Source organism: Ranitomeya imitator, chromosome 2 (assembly GCF_032444005.1).
Source record: "Ranitomeya imitator isolate aRanImi1 chromosome 2, aRanImi1.pri, whole genome shotgun sequence".
Lineage (NCBI taxonomy): Eukaryota > Metazoa > Chordata > Amphibia > Anura > Dendrobatidae > Ranitomeya > Ranitomeya imitator.
In genome coordinates, this window is record NC_091283.1 from 293,771,585 (window position 1) to 293,789,232 (window position 17,648).

Consider the following 17,648-nt stretch of genomic DNA (forward strand, 5'->3'; position numbering starts at 1 on the left):
TATTATTAAGTGCAGATTCTGAGATATGCTTACAAAACCTTCCTTTTAGAGGACCCACTGTGCAGCCCACATATTGCAGTTTGCATAAGTCGCATTCTATCAAGTAAATGACACCTTCTGAGTTGCAATTCATGTGCGTTCGAATCGGATAAGTAATGCCTGTCACACTAGAGGTGAAACTAGTAGTTTTTCTTGCGAAATTACACGTTTTACACGGGTGGTGACCACATTTAAAAAAAACCTTATATGTTAACCAGGCACTATTTCCTGCAGTCAATTTACTGTGGAGATAAAGACTCGGAGATAGGATGTCACGTAAGGAAGGTGCTTTTTTGGCAAGATATCGTATGTGAGTACGATCTAAAATATGTGCTAGCTTCACATCACTATATAAAATAGGAACATACTTTTTCACAATTTGAATTATTTCTGCATACTGCGGACTATAAACTGTGGAAAAATTTATCGTACTCAGAGAGTGAGAGGCAGACTCTGTGTGTTTATTTTCATTAAGCCTTTTTCATTTTATTATTATTCTTGTTGGGGTTCCTAGAAAGAGACCCTGAATCCTCATTATCACTCCATAATAAAGACTTCCTATCAATGTCTTTTGTCGCTGATTTTGCTCTGTGTAGCATCCAATTAGGATAACCGCGATCTTTAAGTCTGAAAACTGCAGACTCAGTTTCCTGTGTGAATTGTGCAGCTGAACTACAATTTCTTTTAAGCCTGATAAATTCACCCACTGGTATATTCTTAATGACATATTTTGGGTGACAAGAGTGTGCCTCCAAAATTGAGTTGCTGTCAGTAGATTTTCTATAAGGGGAAACAGCAACTAAGTTAGTATTTTCATTTACTGATAAGGAAATATCCAAATAATTGATAGAAGTCTTGGAGGTATTAAAAGTAAAGGAGAGATTAAAATCGTTATTATTCACGTATTTTATGAAATCCGTAATCAGCATATCATCCCCTTTCCAAATTATAATCAAATCATCGATATAGCGACCAAAAAATACAATGTTATTAGAAAAGGGATTATTCTCATTGAAAATATATTTTTCTTCCCAAACCGCTACTGTAATATTGGCTAATGAAGGGGAACATTTCCCTCCCATACTAACGCCCTTTTTTTGAATAAAAAACAACCTGTCAAATGAAAAATAATTATGGGTCAACAAAAAAGAAACTGAATCTATAATAAAAAATTGAATCTCCTGTTTGTATGTGCTGTACTTATTGAGAAAATATAACAGCCTGGTTAGAATGATATTATGAGGTATGGAAGGATATAAGCCAACCACATCACAGGTGACCGATGTATAATGTGAAGACCACAAAAAGCCATCTAATGCGGCAATGACTGCTTTGGTATCTTTAATGTAACCCGGTAAATTGATCACTAAGGGTTGTAGAAAATGATCCACCCATTCTCCCAAATTTTCTGAGAGTGACCCTATACCAGAGATGATGGCTCTAAATGGAGGAGGAAAAACATTTTTATGAATCTTAGGGAACGCATGATAAATGGGGATAACTGGATGTTTGATATTTAAATAATCATATATTTTTTGTGTAATAGCACCTGTGGATAGGCCATCTACTAATACTTTCTCTAAATGTATCTGAAATTCTTTTGTGGGATCATATGGAATTTGGTTGTAAGTAGAACAATCACTAAGAATGCGAAGATTTTCCACGTAATATAAACCAGCATTCAAAATAACTACCCCCCCACCTTTGTCAGCCTGTCTGATCAATAAATCCTCATTATGGCGTAAATTACTTATGGCCTGTCTTTCCAAAACAGTCAGATTATCATGCACAAAATCTATGTTACTATCCAAGACAGTGGGTCTGGATTGTACTGGATAGAATAGAGCATTAGATGTACCAAAATCCTTATTCATATTACAGTCTTTTTCAAGTGAATGGGATTGCAAATCTCGTAAAATAGAATAATCCAAAAGTTCCTGAAAGGAAAAATTACCATATGGAAATACAGCTTTGGTATATCCAGGAGGTTGCACAGTATCAGAAAAAGCAGAATCTTGTTCAAAGTGACATTTCAAGGTTAGGTTTCTGGCAAATTTGTTTACATCCAATAAAGTCCTAAATACGTAAAAAAATTTTATCGGACAAAAACCAAGTCCTTTTCCCAAAAGAGAAATTTCAGCTTCAGACAAAATATAGCTGGAAAGATTCCAGACTGGAAGTGTCAATACTTCCTCTGATTCCTGAGCGGGTAAGTTCTTACGTTTGTGCTTCCTCCCCGCCCTCCTCCGGCGTTTTTTGCTTTGCTGATGGCACCTGATCTCTCATTAAATGTCTCATTATGCCTGTTGGATCCAAACGATGCATCCGAAAAATCTTCTGAAGTATTATGATTTGAGCTGGATGAACCCATCGACTCATGAGATGCAGTGAAGCTGACCCTTCGCCCCTTTATAATTGGAATCAAAGAAATCATGTTGCGGGTGTCTATTTCTTCTATTCCAGGTACGGGAGATTTTCCAGGTGTAAACTTGGTTCAATTCATAATCCCGTTTATCTCTCTGGAATTTGTCATGTTTAATATCAGAAACATGTTCCTCTAGTTTCAGTAAGTTTTTTTCCATTCTCTGGTTTAAAATGTTGAAATCCTCAACATTGTTATATTTATTCAGGGATGTCTGTATTTTTGTAATGTCATCTTTTATATGATTAATCTCAATTTCTTCATGTTTGGTGATTAATTCCATCAACTTATATGAACATTGTGAAAGTATTGATTCCCATTCCGTTTTAAACTCATCTGAATAAGAAAAGGTGGGTTTCTTATCGATTCTTAAACTCCTTGGTATAAGTGTTTTAGACAAATATGATTTAAGAGAGGTCATGTCCCACCATAATCTTGTCTCTTTACTTTTACGGTTCTCCAGTGTTTTAAAAAGGTCCTCAATAGACTCGCCTGAGGAAACCCCATTATTCCGAGACACATCTTCATTAGTTTGATTAAAGATAGACGCAAACCTATTCATGCGTTTTCTATCACTATCCATAGATATTGCACTGTGATTATCCATAGCAGGCAAATCAGTTCATAACCAATGGTAAGTATAGAAAAAAATTAAATAGGGGAGGAAGCAAGACTTGGTCCACAAAATACAAAAATAGGGAAAAAGGAAAAAATGGGAAGAAAATAAGTCAGCTCACCAATCCCTCAACAGTGCAATGATGTCCATGCACGGAGCCGCCTTGGTCAAGGGCGTAGTCCAGAGCCAGCAATGAAAAAGAAAAAATAATCTCCAGCATGGATCTTCTAAAAAGTCAATTTATTGGAAACACTTTAAAATGCAAACATTTGCAAAAAAGAGATGGGGGTCCCAGGTGGTCAACGCCACCAATATTTTTTTTTTTTTTTCCTTATTTATTTTTTTCCGTGTGTTTTTTTTTTTTTTCCGTGTGTGTTTTTTTTTTTTTGTTTTTTTCTTCTCTCCATAAGAAGGTGATATTTAATATTGTACACACTGTGAATTGGTTCTATTACTCCGGCCAATGTAATTTTTTGATACACCGTTGTGGTTCTTTTTCCATAGACATGTCTTTCTCTTTTGCGGTTCACAGGGGGTTAATCTAATGAATGTTCTGATTGCCCACCTGAGTTTTAATCTAAGCACTTGTTGTTTTAGTGTTCTGTGTTCTATAAAATGTTAATATGTGGTTCCATTTTCATGCCATGACTAAGACCTGATGGTCGAAACGCGTCGGCGTTGACCACCTGGGACCCCCATCTCTTTTTTGCAAATGTTTGCATTTTAAAGTGTTTCCAATAAATTGACTTTTTAGAAGATCCATGCTGGAGATTATTTTTTCTTTTTCATTGCTGGCTCTGGACTACGCCCTTGACCAAGGCGGCTCCGTGCATGGACATCATTGCACTGTTGAGGGATTGGTGAGCTGACTTATTTTCTTCCCATTTTTTCCTTTTTCCCTATTTTTGTATTTAGTGGTTTCCTATCACCTATAAGACTTCCATGAAAGCTGGTGAACAATCAGGTAATTGTCAGGACACTACAACCCTGATATGTGTCCTGTGCACTAAGGACTGGTTATGGTGCTGTGTTTAGAGAGGAAGAGTCAATGTAACCCTTGCTGTGCTGACCAATGATGTCACACCTGCTCCAAGACCAGTGCGGACGATATGGAAGGATTCCAGATGATTTCCAAGGTGAGCCAATGTAAGTCAAGGTCTTTAAAGGTGACACTGCATAGATATTAAAGCTACATTTCATCTATGAACTTTGTTTTCCTATCAACATTTGAATTTATGGACTTTGACACATGATACACAGTCGCTACAATATCTACATGCTTTCATCTATTTCAAAAGAATTATAATAAAGATTGTTTTAAAAGAAACTAGAAGAGGCCATCAAGATGAAGACCAGATGACATCAGATGATGATCAGACCTGAGATGCTTCAAGTAGATATAGGGAAGTATAATTATATATTTTATATGAATATTAGTCATGGCTTACCATAACATGAATTTACATATCATTATATTATTGAATACGTATAACAATATTATTATTTATATTATTATGAACATTAAATTATTTTGCCAAAGAAGAAGAAAATCTAATATGTTTACTTTGAGGGTTCCAATCAATATCTGTCACCCTCAAAAGGGGGAATTGTTAAATATTAATTATTAATTGAATTATTCTCAATTCTGTACTGAGCACATTGCTTCTTGCTGATATTACAAAAGCTATTTCTGTATATATATATAGCTCAGAGTATAAGTCAACACCATATACAGGTAACACATGGTCTGTAGGACATATAAATAACGTCTCTTAGGAGGTAGGGGGTGGGTCACGTGGGAGCTGCCACCTCTGGTCTTCACCATCATTCTCCATGGACGTCAGACAAGTCACACAAGGAAGGAACAGCTGGTAGCCATGATGACTTCAGACTTCACACGGACAGATGGGTTTTATCATTCAGAACTTTGGGAAAGATGAGTAACAAGCACTGATATTTACAAACAGACAATCTGTTCGTAACTATTTCATCTACTTATGTTTCGCTGCAATGTGGTTTTTCTGTGGACAATTCAATAAACCACTACTTTTTTATGAGAATATCATGACATTTTTCTTTAAGAGTAAGCACCTAGTGAATAGTCCTGATTAAATAAATGTGTGAAATAAGCATATTTAACAGTTTATCAAAACAGCCATTAATGAAGTATATTGTTCGGTTAGTCCATCACTTAATTTGTGCACTAAGGTTTTCTTTAGGTATTTGTTTTAAATATTTTTTTTAATAAATGTAAAGTATATACACTGTGTGCAGAATTATTAGGCAAGTTGTATTTTAGAGGATTATTTTTTATTATTGATCAACAACTATGTTCTCAATCAACCCAAAGACTCAAATATCAAAGCTTAATATTTTTGGAGGTTGTTGTGTTTTTTTGTTTTTTAGATTTGGCTATCTTAGGAGGATATCTGTTTGTGCAGGTAACTATTACTGTGCAGAATTATTAGGCAACTTAATAAAAACCAAATATATTCCCATCTCACTTGTTTATTTTCACCAGGTAAACCAATATCACTGCACAAAATTTAGAAATAAACATTTCTGACATGCAAAATATAAAACCCAAAAAGATTAGTGACCAATATAGCCCCCTTTCTTTATGATGACACTCAGCAGCCTTCAATCCATAGATTCTGTCAGTTGCTTGATCTGTTTACGACCAACATTGCGTGCAGCAGCCACCACAGCCTCCCAGACACTGTTCCAAGAGGTGCACTGTTTCCCTCCCTGTAGATCTCACATTTTATGAGGGACCACAGGTTCTCTATGGGGATCACATCAGGTGAACAAGGGGGCCATGTCATTATTTTTTCTTCTTTGAGACCTTTACTGGCCAGCCACGCTGTGGAGTAGTTGGAGGCATGTGATGGAGCATTGTCCTGCATGAAAATCATGTTTTTCTTGAACGATACCGACTTCTTCCTGTACCACTGCTTGAAGAAGATGTATTTCAGAAACTGCCAGTAGGTCTGGGAGTTGAGCTTCACTCCATCCTCAACCCAAAAAGGTCCCACAAGTTCATCTTTGATGATACCAGCCCATACCAGTACCCCACCTCCACCTTGCTGGCGTCTGAGTCGGAGTGGAGCTCTCTGTCCTTTACTGATCCAGCCTCTGGCCCATCCATCTGGCCCATCAAGAGTCACTCTCATTTCATCAGTCCATAAAACCTTTGAAAAGTCAGTCTTAAGATACTGTATTTCTTGGCCCAGTCTTGAGGTTTTATCTTATGCTTCTTGTTCAAAGATGTTTGTTTTTCAGCCTTCCTTACCTTGGCCATGTCCCTGAGTATTGCACACCTTGTCCTTTTTGTTACTCCAGTAACGTTGCAGCTGCAAAACTGGTGGCAATTGGCATCTTGGCAGCTTCAGGCTTGATTTTCCTCAATTCATGGGCAGTTATTTTGCGCCTTTTTTGCCCAACACACGTCTTGCGACCCTGTTGGCTATTTGCCATAAAACGCTTGATTGTTCGGTGATCACGATTCAAAAGTTTGGCAATTTCAAGACTGCTGCATCCCTCTGCAAGACATCTCACAATTTTGGACTTTTCAGAGTCCGTCAAGTCTCTCTTCTGACCCATTTTGCCAAAGGAAAGGAAGTTGCCTAATAATTAAACACACCTTATATAGGGCTTTGATGTCATTAGACAACACCCCTCCTCATTACAGAGATGCACATCACCTTATTTATGTAATTGGTAGTTGGCTCTCAAGCCTGAACAGCTTGGAGTTGGACAACATGTATATAAAGTATCATGCGATCAAAATACAACTTGCCTAATAATTCTGCACACAGTGTATTAAGGCTTATATGTTCACCCCAGCAATCCCTTATTATTTATACTCTTCTTGTACAGTGATATGCTCTTGCACAACTATCCCACTCACACAGAAAGCAGCAGTAGTCTGTCCAGCCTTTAGACCAAGTAAGAGGGCAAACACCGTGACGGCATGCAGGGCAGCCATCAGGGCATTACTGCCCTGACTGGCGTATGGGGCCTGATGACCAGAGGGGGCCCGCTTTTCCGGTCATCGGGCCACAGCAGTAGGGCCCTGATGCTTCAGTAACTGAACCTGTGTCTGAGACCCAGGTTCAGTTAAACTCTATAGACGTGCGGGCACCAGGCCCGAATGGCATAAGTTGAAAGCTGCCAGCCAATCGGAGGCTGGCAGCTGACGTCAGCACGCATGTCGCCGGTGTATGACATCATTGTCATTTGCCAGCGAGCGTGGGCTGGAACTGTGAGGACGGAACTTCGCCGCAGGAGCGCGGCAAGGTAAGGAGAAAGGTTTTTTTTATTTTTATTGAAAGCGGTACGGGAGGGCTTGATGGGAGACAAAGGGGGAAGAATAGAGACACTGGGGGAAAGAATGGAGACACAGGGGTTAAGAATTGAGACACAGGGGGAAGTATGGAGACACAGGAGGTAAGAATGGAGACACAGGGGGCAAGAATGGAGACACAGGGGCAAGAATGGAGACACAGGGGCAAGAATGGAGACACGGGCAAGAATGGAGACACCGGGCAGAATCATGGGACAAGAATGGAGACACGGGGCAAGAATGGAGACACAGAAGGCAAGAATGGAGACACAGGGGCAAGAATGGAGACACAGGGGGCAAGAATGGAGACACGGGGCAGAATCATGGGACAGGATGGATATGATGGGGCAGGATCATGGGACAGATGGGGCAGGATCATGGGACAGAGGGTCAGCACATGGTATGGCGGTATTTGTTCCTTGTATGTGATATTATTCGTCACTGTGGTGGTAATATGTGGTCTGGACATGGTGTGGCAGTATTTGTTCCTTGTATGTGATATTATTCGATGATTGTGGTGGTAACATGGTGTCTGGTCATGGTGCAGTGGTATTTGCCCCTTGTATGTGATATTATTGGTCATTCTAAAAATTTAAAAATAAATAAAAATATACCAAAATTGTATTGTATATTATATCAAATGATTAATAGGTTAGAGTAGAGTAGAGTAGAGCTCGACCAAAAGAGTCTACCTTGTTGTGGTGGAGGCTTAAAAAATCTTTTGGCCAAAACAAAAGGTGCTGGCAATATGTGTGTGATCTGGTGATGGGAACTGTTAGGCCGGGGTCACACTTGCAAGTCCTGGCACTGCTGCCGACACTCTGGACCGGAGTTTGCGGCTGCATGTATTTCTATGCAGCAGCACGCTCCAGTCCCAAGTGCCGGCAGCAGTGCCAGGACTTGATGAGGGAGACTCGCGCGACTTTCCTGCATTGAACTCGCAAGTGTGACCCCAGCCTTATGTGTGATGATTGAGAAGTGGAGTTTTTCCAAGAGAGAGCAGTGTGAGGGACGGACCTCCCGCAATCCCAAGGGATGGCCATAAGGATAGCCTGTAGGAGAACCGAACATACAACGCCGGCCATAGGGATAAAAAAGCGAATTAGACCTACCGGTAATTCGGTTTCCATGTAGTCCCTCAGGAAAGCACCATGGACAGCACCATGGAGGACGTCCTTCCTCAACCTATAGCGGGACAGGATCATAGAGAAGTTAAAGGACCCTCCCACCTCCACCCTCCAGTGTTTTTTCAAAGTACCACAGAAGGATGGAAATAAATGGTCTAAACGTGCCCTTACAAACACATGTGTAATAAACCCTTTAATGGCTCCATCTTAATTTCGAGCCATGGGGACCCAAAGGATGAACGATCTGACGGTAGATTAATCCCGTCCAAGCCTAAAAAGAGAAACATAAGGGAGGGAACTATGGGTGCTGTCCTGAGGGACTACATGGAAACCGAATTACCGGTAGGTCTAATTCCCTTTTTCCATTACGTCCCTCAGGACAGCACCATGGAGAATACCAAAGCAACTCACCCAGGGTGGGTACAGAAGCCCAGGAAGCAAAGTCCCAGCGAAAAAAAACCAGACTAAATATATAAATGATCTGAAATATCAGAAAAACCATAGATATCTAAAGAAATCCGCAAAGAAAATCACCGTAATGTCTGATATACATCTATAATGGCCAATTTCAGTATGAAATGTGGTAAACGAAATAAGCATCAGAAGCAGAGAGTGAAATACACACATTGTACTCCAATACCAATAATGAACAACAGCAATTATTTATTGTGATAGATACTTATAGACATCACAGCCCCAGAATAGGGTTAGAAAACATTATTGCCCAGCAAAATATAGTGAAAGTCACAGCCACCACCCAATGAGGACTGTACCGAACAATAATAAGCTGCATGTGCTTATAACACAGGACTGTTCCTTCATTGGTTCTTTGGGCTCAGGTTAAGCCTTGGTTACAGACCAGCTTACCATACTACAAGGAGACCTGCAGGACAGAGGCCCTGGACTATGGGAAGATCAAACCAATAACAGTTAGGCTAGGTTCACATTGTGTTAAGTACATACAGTTAAACACATGTACAGAAAAGAGACAAATTTCTTGAAAATTTGGCTACACATTAACGCTTGCGTTAACGCACGTGACAGCGTTCATGTCATTCTGATTTCCGTTCGTGAAGCATCCGTTTGTCTGCATTTGGCACTGTCAATAAAGTTGTTCTCTTTTTTTTTTTTTCCTTTTGACAGCATCGGGTGTGGGTGCATACACATTCTCCATTTTGAAAGCATTGAGTGAACTTCTGCTAGCAAGATGTTTGTGTCTGAGCTCCTTAGATTTCGCTTGATGCAGTTGCGACTTCGGCAGAGAAAGCGTATTTCCCAAAGGAGATATTGGATCCATGAAGTGAATTTCTTACGGAATACATATGGTGCCTTTCACACCCTGTATGTTCAGCTTTGGGATCATCCCTTCAAATTTCAACGTTCTCTACGGATGTCCATTGAGACCTTTGATGTTCTGCTCTCCCATGTGAAGGATGAGATACATCATCAGCGCAGCACTTTCCGTGAAAGCATTTGTGCGGAGCAACGTTTAGTCGTGACTCTGAGGTAATTATCTTTTTTTCTAACATTCTTCTATTGACAAAGACAAGATGTAATTTATCGTGGGGCATAATTATGTACATTTAGGCAATTGTATTATTCCATTTTAACTCGCCTTTTTGTTAGTTGTCCTTTAAAATCCTAACAATATATTTTTTTTTTCTTTGTGATTGCCAACAGATATTTGGCTACCGGAGAATCATTTGCATCACTGCATTTTCAATTTAGACTTGGGAAGTCAACCATTTGCCAACTGGTTCGTGAAACTTGTGATGCCATTTGGAACAACTTGCAACCACTTGTGCTACCAACCCCGACAACAGACATGCAGCAAGCGATTTCCCAACATTTCGAGGATGTGGCTAATTTCCCCAATTGCATTGGTGCCGTGGACGGCAAGCACATTCGTATTCAGAAACCAGCGCATAGTGGATCCTTATACTATAAGTACAAAAAATACTTTTCTATTCTATTGATGGCTATTGCGGATGCAAGATACCGTTTTTTTGCTGTGGATATTGGTGCGTATGGCCGGACAAACGATTCCAGAGTCTTCAGAGACTCCAACATGGGGAGATGTTTGTACAGCAACAACTTCAACATACCCTCAGCACGACCTCTACCGGGGACCAAAGGCCTAAGTTTGCCCTATGTTTGAGTTGGGGATGAGGCGTTCCAACTCGGACAAAATCTCCTAAAGCCGTACTCAAGCCGTACTCTAAACTCCACAAGACGCATTTTTAATTATTGCTTGAGCCGTGCAAGACGTTATGCGAGTGTACCTTTGGTATTTTGACCTTGAAATGGCATATATTACTAACATGCATGCAACTGCAACCTGAAAATGTGGACCGTGTAGTGAAGGCATGCATCTGTCTGCACATGAACCCCAGGTGGTTGACCCCGATGACTGATTCGAACCTCAGAATAGATTTGACTGCTGTTCGGTCTACAATTGAAATTATGAGGATTCGTGATCAATTTGCTAATTACTTCACACATGAAGGCCTTGTTCCATGGAAAGACATACACGTGTGAAAATGTTTAAGCCTGATGTTATTGGTGAAATGTGTGGGGCAATTTTTGTTTGTTTGAGTTTCCATAACCTTATCTAGTGTAAAAAGTTCAAGTCATAAAAGAATATGAAATTTTAAAGTAACAGTTTACTATAAATCTTAGAAAATATTCCAACCTCAGTGTTGGTAGACATTTTAAACATATGATATCCCATAGGGATGAACAAAAACATACCCAAAAACTTTGGTGAAATGAAATTAAACACAAAAAATGTAAACGCTGTAATTGCAACAGGTTGGTGACAGTGAACAGTACTTATAGACTGACATTGCGCGGACGTATTGTCTGCCCAACTGTACGATGGACTGCTACATTGCCTCTGCTGTTCCATGCTCGGTTCACCCCGGCCTCTGTATTGTGGGTTGTAGGTCGGCATGTCCATGCTTCTTGTTCTCGAGGAAGTGGGTTCCTGGGGGCCCAAAAATTCCTCAACTAGGTCATTAAGTCTTTGCCTAAACATAATGTTTCTGTGCGCCGGGATATTTTGAACTACAGGCACATAGGACAAAAGCAGGAGCTTCCACTCATTGGCTGCATATACAGACTCACGGGATTGCAAGTCCGTAATTTCCTGCCTCAGGTCTCTGTGTTCACTGCGACAGATCCTCTACCCGTTGGAATCGACAATTATGGCATCAGCTTCATCTTTTTGGGATGCTCGCTTGCGTCCACGCTGTGCTTGCAAACGGGCACTGACACCAGAAGCCACAGTACTTCTCTCCACAGATCGTGGCTCGCTCATCTTCAGCGCCCGTCTGCTGGCTTGGTTCCAGTGGAGATGGCTCTGGTTCCTCTGCCTCTCTAGGCGCAGCGGTACTGCATATCGTTCTATAACAAAAAAACAAAAAATATATATATATATATAATTATTTGAATTTAACCTATTTTGTCTCGCACACCTAAATCTTTTTACTTACGAGCGCTGTGACAAAGTTTTTTGTAGAACGAGCAATTGCTCATAATGCACATAAGGGGTGACCCGTTTGCCACCAGATCCACTGGGTGTGTTTTGGCTGTTGCGGAAGTCACGTACAAAGCGATCCCTAATAGATCTCCAACGGGTATGGACAGCATCGGCTTTTAATGTTACAAAAAAAAAAAAATTGGAAATTTTTTTTGACTGCTTGCAATCTTTACATTTTGCAAGTTAACTTCAACACTATTTACCAATTTTTTTCTTAGAGGATGCATATATCGTGGGTCAAAATGGCATATGATTTTATCCCACAACTTCCGGTTTTTCACTATATCGTGGTGGGAGCTGTCGCTTTGGTCCAATATGGATGGATTGGCTTCCACTAGAGTGATCAGCGTCTCGTTATGTATGTCCAAGGGCTCTTCGTCAACCACAATCATTTTTTTTTTGGTGGGCAGCTTGGACTATGTAAACACAAAACGTTATATTGAATTTCATTTTCATTTCACTGGATGGATAGATAGATAGATAGATAGATAGATAGATAGATAGATAGATAGATAGATAGATAGATAGTAGATAAATAGTTTTTTAACCAGGGTTTTACACATTGTTTAGATATTTATTTCTTGTACTATGTTTGATTGGTCGGTTTTTAGTAGATTTAGTAGATTTTTTAATACCAAAAAAACGGAAACTTTTCTGTTTTTTTGGGTCAAAAAGGAACATTAATAGCGTGATATTTACCGCTGGTAGGGCGGCGTGGCTGTTTTTTTTTCTTGTGTCCTCCTTGTTCAACAACCATGGTGTAGTTAAAAAAAAATAAAAAATTAACAATTCCTGTATCAATAAATTTATGCGTGAAAAAAACAAAATGTGTGGCATGTACCTTTGTCGCTTTTGCCTGTTTCTTCGGGGGGGGGGGGGGAGGCCTAGCGGGTTTGTGTTCCGAAGACTCCTATTTGCAATTAAATCATGATTATACATGTGCTTACCTCAATACACTGGAGTGACACACAACATTATTGTGGCTTTTTAAAGTGAAAGCCTACCGATTGGGAGGAGAACACCGCAGACACACTGCTGCTGCTTCCCTCACTATCCGACATCTGTGTGCAAACAAAACAATGCATTTTTAGTACACACACATCCGACGTGCAATACACACTCACATGATGTATACAGAGATATATAATATAATAATACATAGAATTGTACTTACATTGCCTCTGATCGCTTGCAAGACACTCAGACTGTGCTGTTGACAATGTGTTGTAGTGTCCCTTCTCCTAAAAATGGCTGAAATCATATTTCCTGTCACATGACCACATGGACCACCCTTATTAACGCAATTCAAACGTATGGCTTGATTTGGAAATTTTGCATGATTTGCATCTGGCTGCGTTTGCAATAGCCTTCAATGGCAGAATAGACGCTTTCCGTTAGTCTTTCTTTAGCTTGACCGGACCCGAAAACGCTGCAAGCTTCATTCCAAGGTCCGTCATAAAAAAACGTAATTGCCTGATGCGTCAGACAATTCAAGTCTATGGGTCCGTTAGACGGACTCCCCTAGCGCAATGTGAACCTAGCCTTAGTACATGGATAATGGCACAGCATTGGGATGTACGCACATTAATCATCAATGAGATCACATCTATTCCAAATCCTTAGATGTCTAACCCCAAGTAAGGGTTATATATTGTTGAAACTAAGGAATACACCATCTGGCAGGTAATATATCCTGCCAATACCAACGTCGGGCTTCTCATTAGAAGCGCTGAAAGAAGCGCTCTTGTTTTACTTGATGTTAGACACAGGGAGTCTGGACTCTGAATCGATGAAGGTGGTGGTGGTGCTAGTAAAAATCTTCCGACACTTGAAATTATTCGAAACTGCATTTATACGAGTCATTAGTTCAGACATTATAAGTATGTCAAATTATTTGTCCATATCAGCATACAGTTAGGTCCATATATATTTGGACAGAGACAACATTTTTCTAATTTTGGTTATAGATATTACCACAATGAATTTTAAACAAAACAATTCAGATGGAGTTGAAGTTCAGACTTTCAGCTTTCATTTGAGGGTATCCATAGTAAAATTGGATGAAGGGTTTAGGAGTTTCAGCTCCTTAACATGTGCCACCCTGTTTTTAAAGGGACCACAAGTAATTGGACAATTGTCTCCAAGGCTATTTCATGGACAGGTGGGGGCAATCCCTTCGTTATGTCATTCTCAATTAAACAGATAAAAGGCCTGGAGTTGATTTGAGGTGTGGTGTTTGCATTTGGAAGGTTTTGCTGTGAAGTAAACATGAGGTCAAAGGAGCTCTCCATGCAGGTGAAACAAGCCATCCTTAAGCTGCAAAAACAGAAAAAACCCATCCGAGAAATTGCTACAATATTAGGAGTGGCAAAATCTACAGTTTGGTACATCCTGAGAAAGAAAGAAAGCACTGGTGAACTCATCAATGCTAAAAGACCTGGGCGCCCACGGAAGACAACAGTGGTGGATGATCGCAGAATAATCTCCATGGTGAAGAGAAACCCCTTCACAACAGCCAACCAAGTGATCAACACTCTCCAGGAGGTCGGCGTGTCAATATCCAAATCTACCATAAAGAGAAGACTGCATGAAAGTAAATACAGAGGGTTCACTGCACGGTGCAAGCCACTCATAAGCATCAAGAATAAAAAGGCTAGACTGGACTCTGCTAAAAAACATCTAAAAAAGCCAGCACAGTTCTGGAAGAACATTCTTTGGCCAGATGAAACCAAGATCAACCTCTACCAGAATGATGGAAAGAGAAAAGTATGGCGAAGGCGTGGTACAGCTCATGATCCAAAGCATACTACATCATCTGTAAAACACGGCGGAGGCAGTGTGATGGCTTGGGCATGCATGGCTGCCAGTGGCACTGGGTCACTAGTGTTTATTGATGATGTGACACAGGACAGAAGCAACCGAATGAATTCTGAGGTATTCAGAGCCATACTGTGTGCTCAGATCCAGCCAAATGCAGCAAAACTGATTGGTCGTCATTTCATACTACAGATGGACAATGACCCAAAACATAAAGCCAAAGCAACCCAGGAGTTTATTAAAGCAAAGAAGTGGAATATTCTTGAATGGCCAAGTCAGTCATCTGATCTCAACCCAATTGAGCATGCATTTCACTTGTTAAAGACTAAACTTCAGACAGAAAGGCCCACAAACAAACAGCAACTGAAAACCACCGCAGTGAAGGCCTGGCAGAGCATCAAAAAGGAGGAAACACAGTGTCTGATGATGTCCATGAGTTCAAAACTTCAGGCAGTCATTGCCAACAAAGGGTTTTCAACCAAGTACTAGAAATGAACATTTTATTTAAAATTATTGAATCTGTCCAATTACTTTTGGTCCCTTTAAAAACAGGGGTGGCACATGTTAAGGAGCTGAAACTCCTAAACCCTTCATCCAATTTTAATGTGGATACCCTCAAATGAAAGCTGAAAGTCTGTACTTCAACTGCATCTGAATTGTTTTGTTTAAAATTCATTGTGGTAATGTCTATAACCAAAATTAGAAAAATGTTGTCTCTGTCCAAATATATATGGACCTAACTGTATACGCACATACATATCCCAAGAGGCAATCTTCTCAGGGATCTTTATACACTCAGACTGCCATTGTGGGAGTAACCATATTCCATGGCTAGAGAAAAAGTCGGTTTCTTCCTCATCACAGAGGGAGATTATCTACTGTGAGGCAGTGAGACTATGGGGTCTTAACAGTAAGAGCATTGGATGCAGTTTCATTTATCTTAGGAGCCGTGACTGCTGTAAGAGCCGCGAGTATGGGATCCTCTGCCACACGACACAGTACTGCTGCTTCACCACAAGGTACAGAAGGCAGTGCTGATGTCCCTGGTAAACAAAACGCAACAGACTTATGGGACAAGAATCTGTCTATCTGATTGCCGAATGTGGAGTTTCGGGAAGGATTAATAAAAATAACAACAATAAAAAACTTTATTTTTAAGCAAAAGAGCAATCTATCAGAGTTCCAGATAAATCTCCACTCTGAACAGTACATCTCATTTGTCAGACTGACTCCACCCGAAGGAGCTAATTAATGAGCCGCAGCTGGAGGGCAGTCTTCACCAGAAAATGGAAAGCATGCTTCCAAAAAGTCACTCTGAAGCCCAATCATAAGGCTCCGTGCAGACAAGACCTGCAACTAACTGAAGTCCCGTCATGAGATGTAGCCTGGACATATGGCCCCACCATAGCCTAGAGGTCCAAGGCCTAGCTGCAAATGGGTTCCAGGTACAGCTTTGGCATAAAGGCCTGAGACTCGAGTCAGCCCAGAGTCCCAGGCCATCAACGCAACATTAAACCATGCACTCACCTGTGCTGGCTCCATACCTGCTAGAAGACAGGGGGAGCTGGTAACGCCGAGAGCCTACTGTGGAAGGAAGTGGCGTCCCATCAGAAATGCCGCATTACTGCCTCTGCCCCCTTCCGTGTTCCATCGTGGAACGCACACCGATCCTATGTGCCGGGGCCCCTCTCTGACGTCACTGGAAGTGCAACAGCCTTCTCCACCACACGACTTTCAGAAGTAGCGGTGTTTTGCCAGTCAGCGTCCGAGCCAAGAGCCCCCCACTGGGAGGAAGCGGCTCTACCCAGGAGCCCGTCCGCTCGACTGGTCTCTGGGGCTGAGGGACTCCCCACCAGGGAGTTTCCACCCTGGGCTACTTGACAGGGGCAAGGATTGGACCTGCCGCACGATCCCCCTAAGCCCATTACACAGGCTGTTGGCTGAGCAACCTCTCAAAGAGGAGTCAGCCATGGTCCGTCTGACCGGGAAAAGGGAAGGCTGAGACCCTCAAACTCTGAGTCCATCTGGTACAGCACTGATAGCTGAGGGACCTCTACCCAGTGAGGTGTCGGCCACGGACCACTTGACAGGGGGAAGAGAATCCACAGGCTATCTTTGCTCTAGGAGCAACCTCTCATACATCCGTCCCTGTAGAGACAGGAAAAGCACTGGATGGTGGAGGTGGGGGTTCCTTTTAACCTCTCAATGATCCTGTCCCGCTATGGGTCGAGGAAGGACGTCCTCCATGGTGCTGTCCATGGTGCTGTCCTGAGGGACGTAATGGAAATATAACATCACTTTATCACACATGTATATAAAACTCAATAGCATCGTCACAGCCCCCCGTTACCACGGCGCCTTCTACATCCGAGATTCCCCCTTCAATTGAGTCCTCACCCCGCATGTTTCACAGCTGTTAGACGACATTAAACATGTGGGGATTGCCTGCCATACACATTAATACCGTAGCCACTCCGCACAAACATACGGCTCCGCTTTGTACATGTAATACAAGCATGGTTCTGCTTCGTACATCTCTTACACACACGGCTCCGCTCCGTACATCTCTTATACGCACGGCTCCGCTCCGTTCATCTCATACACACACGGCTCTACTCCGTACACCTCATACACACACGGCTCTGCTCCGTACACCTCGTACACACACAGCTCTGCTCCGTACACCCACGGCTCCGCTTCGTACACGTCATACACACAAGGCTCTGCTCTGTACACCTCGT

The 17,648-nt window shown here is 41.4% G+C and overlaps 1 long non-coding RNA gene across 2 annotated transcripts; it reads right to left on the bottom strand.

The window, feature by feature from the left end:
• Positions 1-11,192: 11,192 nt before the first annotated feature.
• On the bottom strand, positions 11,193-12,845 carry LOC138663286 (uncharacterized). Of its 2 annotated transcripts, none has more exons than XR_011318147.1 (2): positions 12,790-12,845; positions 11,193-11,954 (listed from the first exon to the last, which is right to left on the bottom strand). It is a non-coding gene; the product is annotated as an uncharacterized lncRNA (long non-coding RNA). The 2 variants fall into 2 exon arrangements; XR_011318146.1 differs by lacking the exon at positions 12,790-12,845 and adding an exon at positions 12,294-12,482.
• Between the last annotated feature and the right edge of the window lie 4,803 nt (positions 12,846-17,648).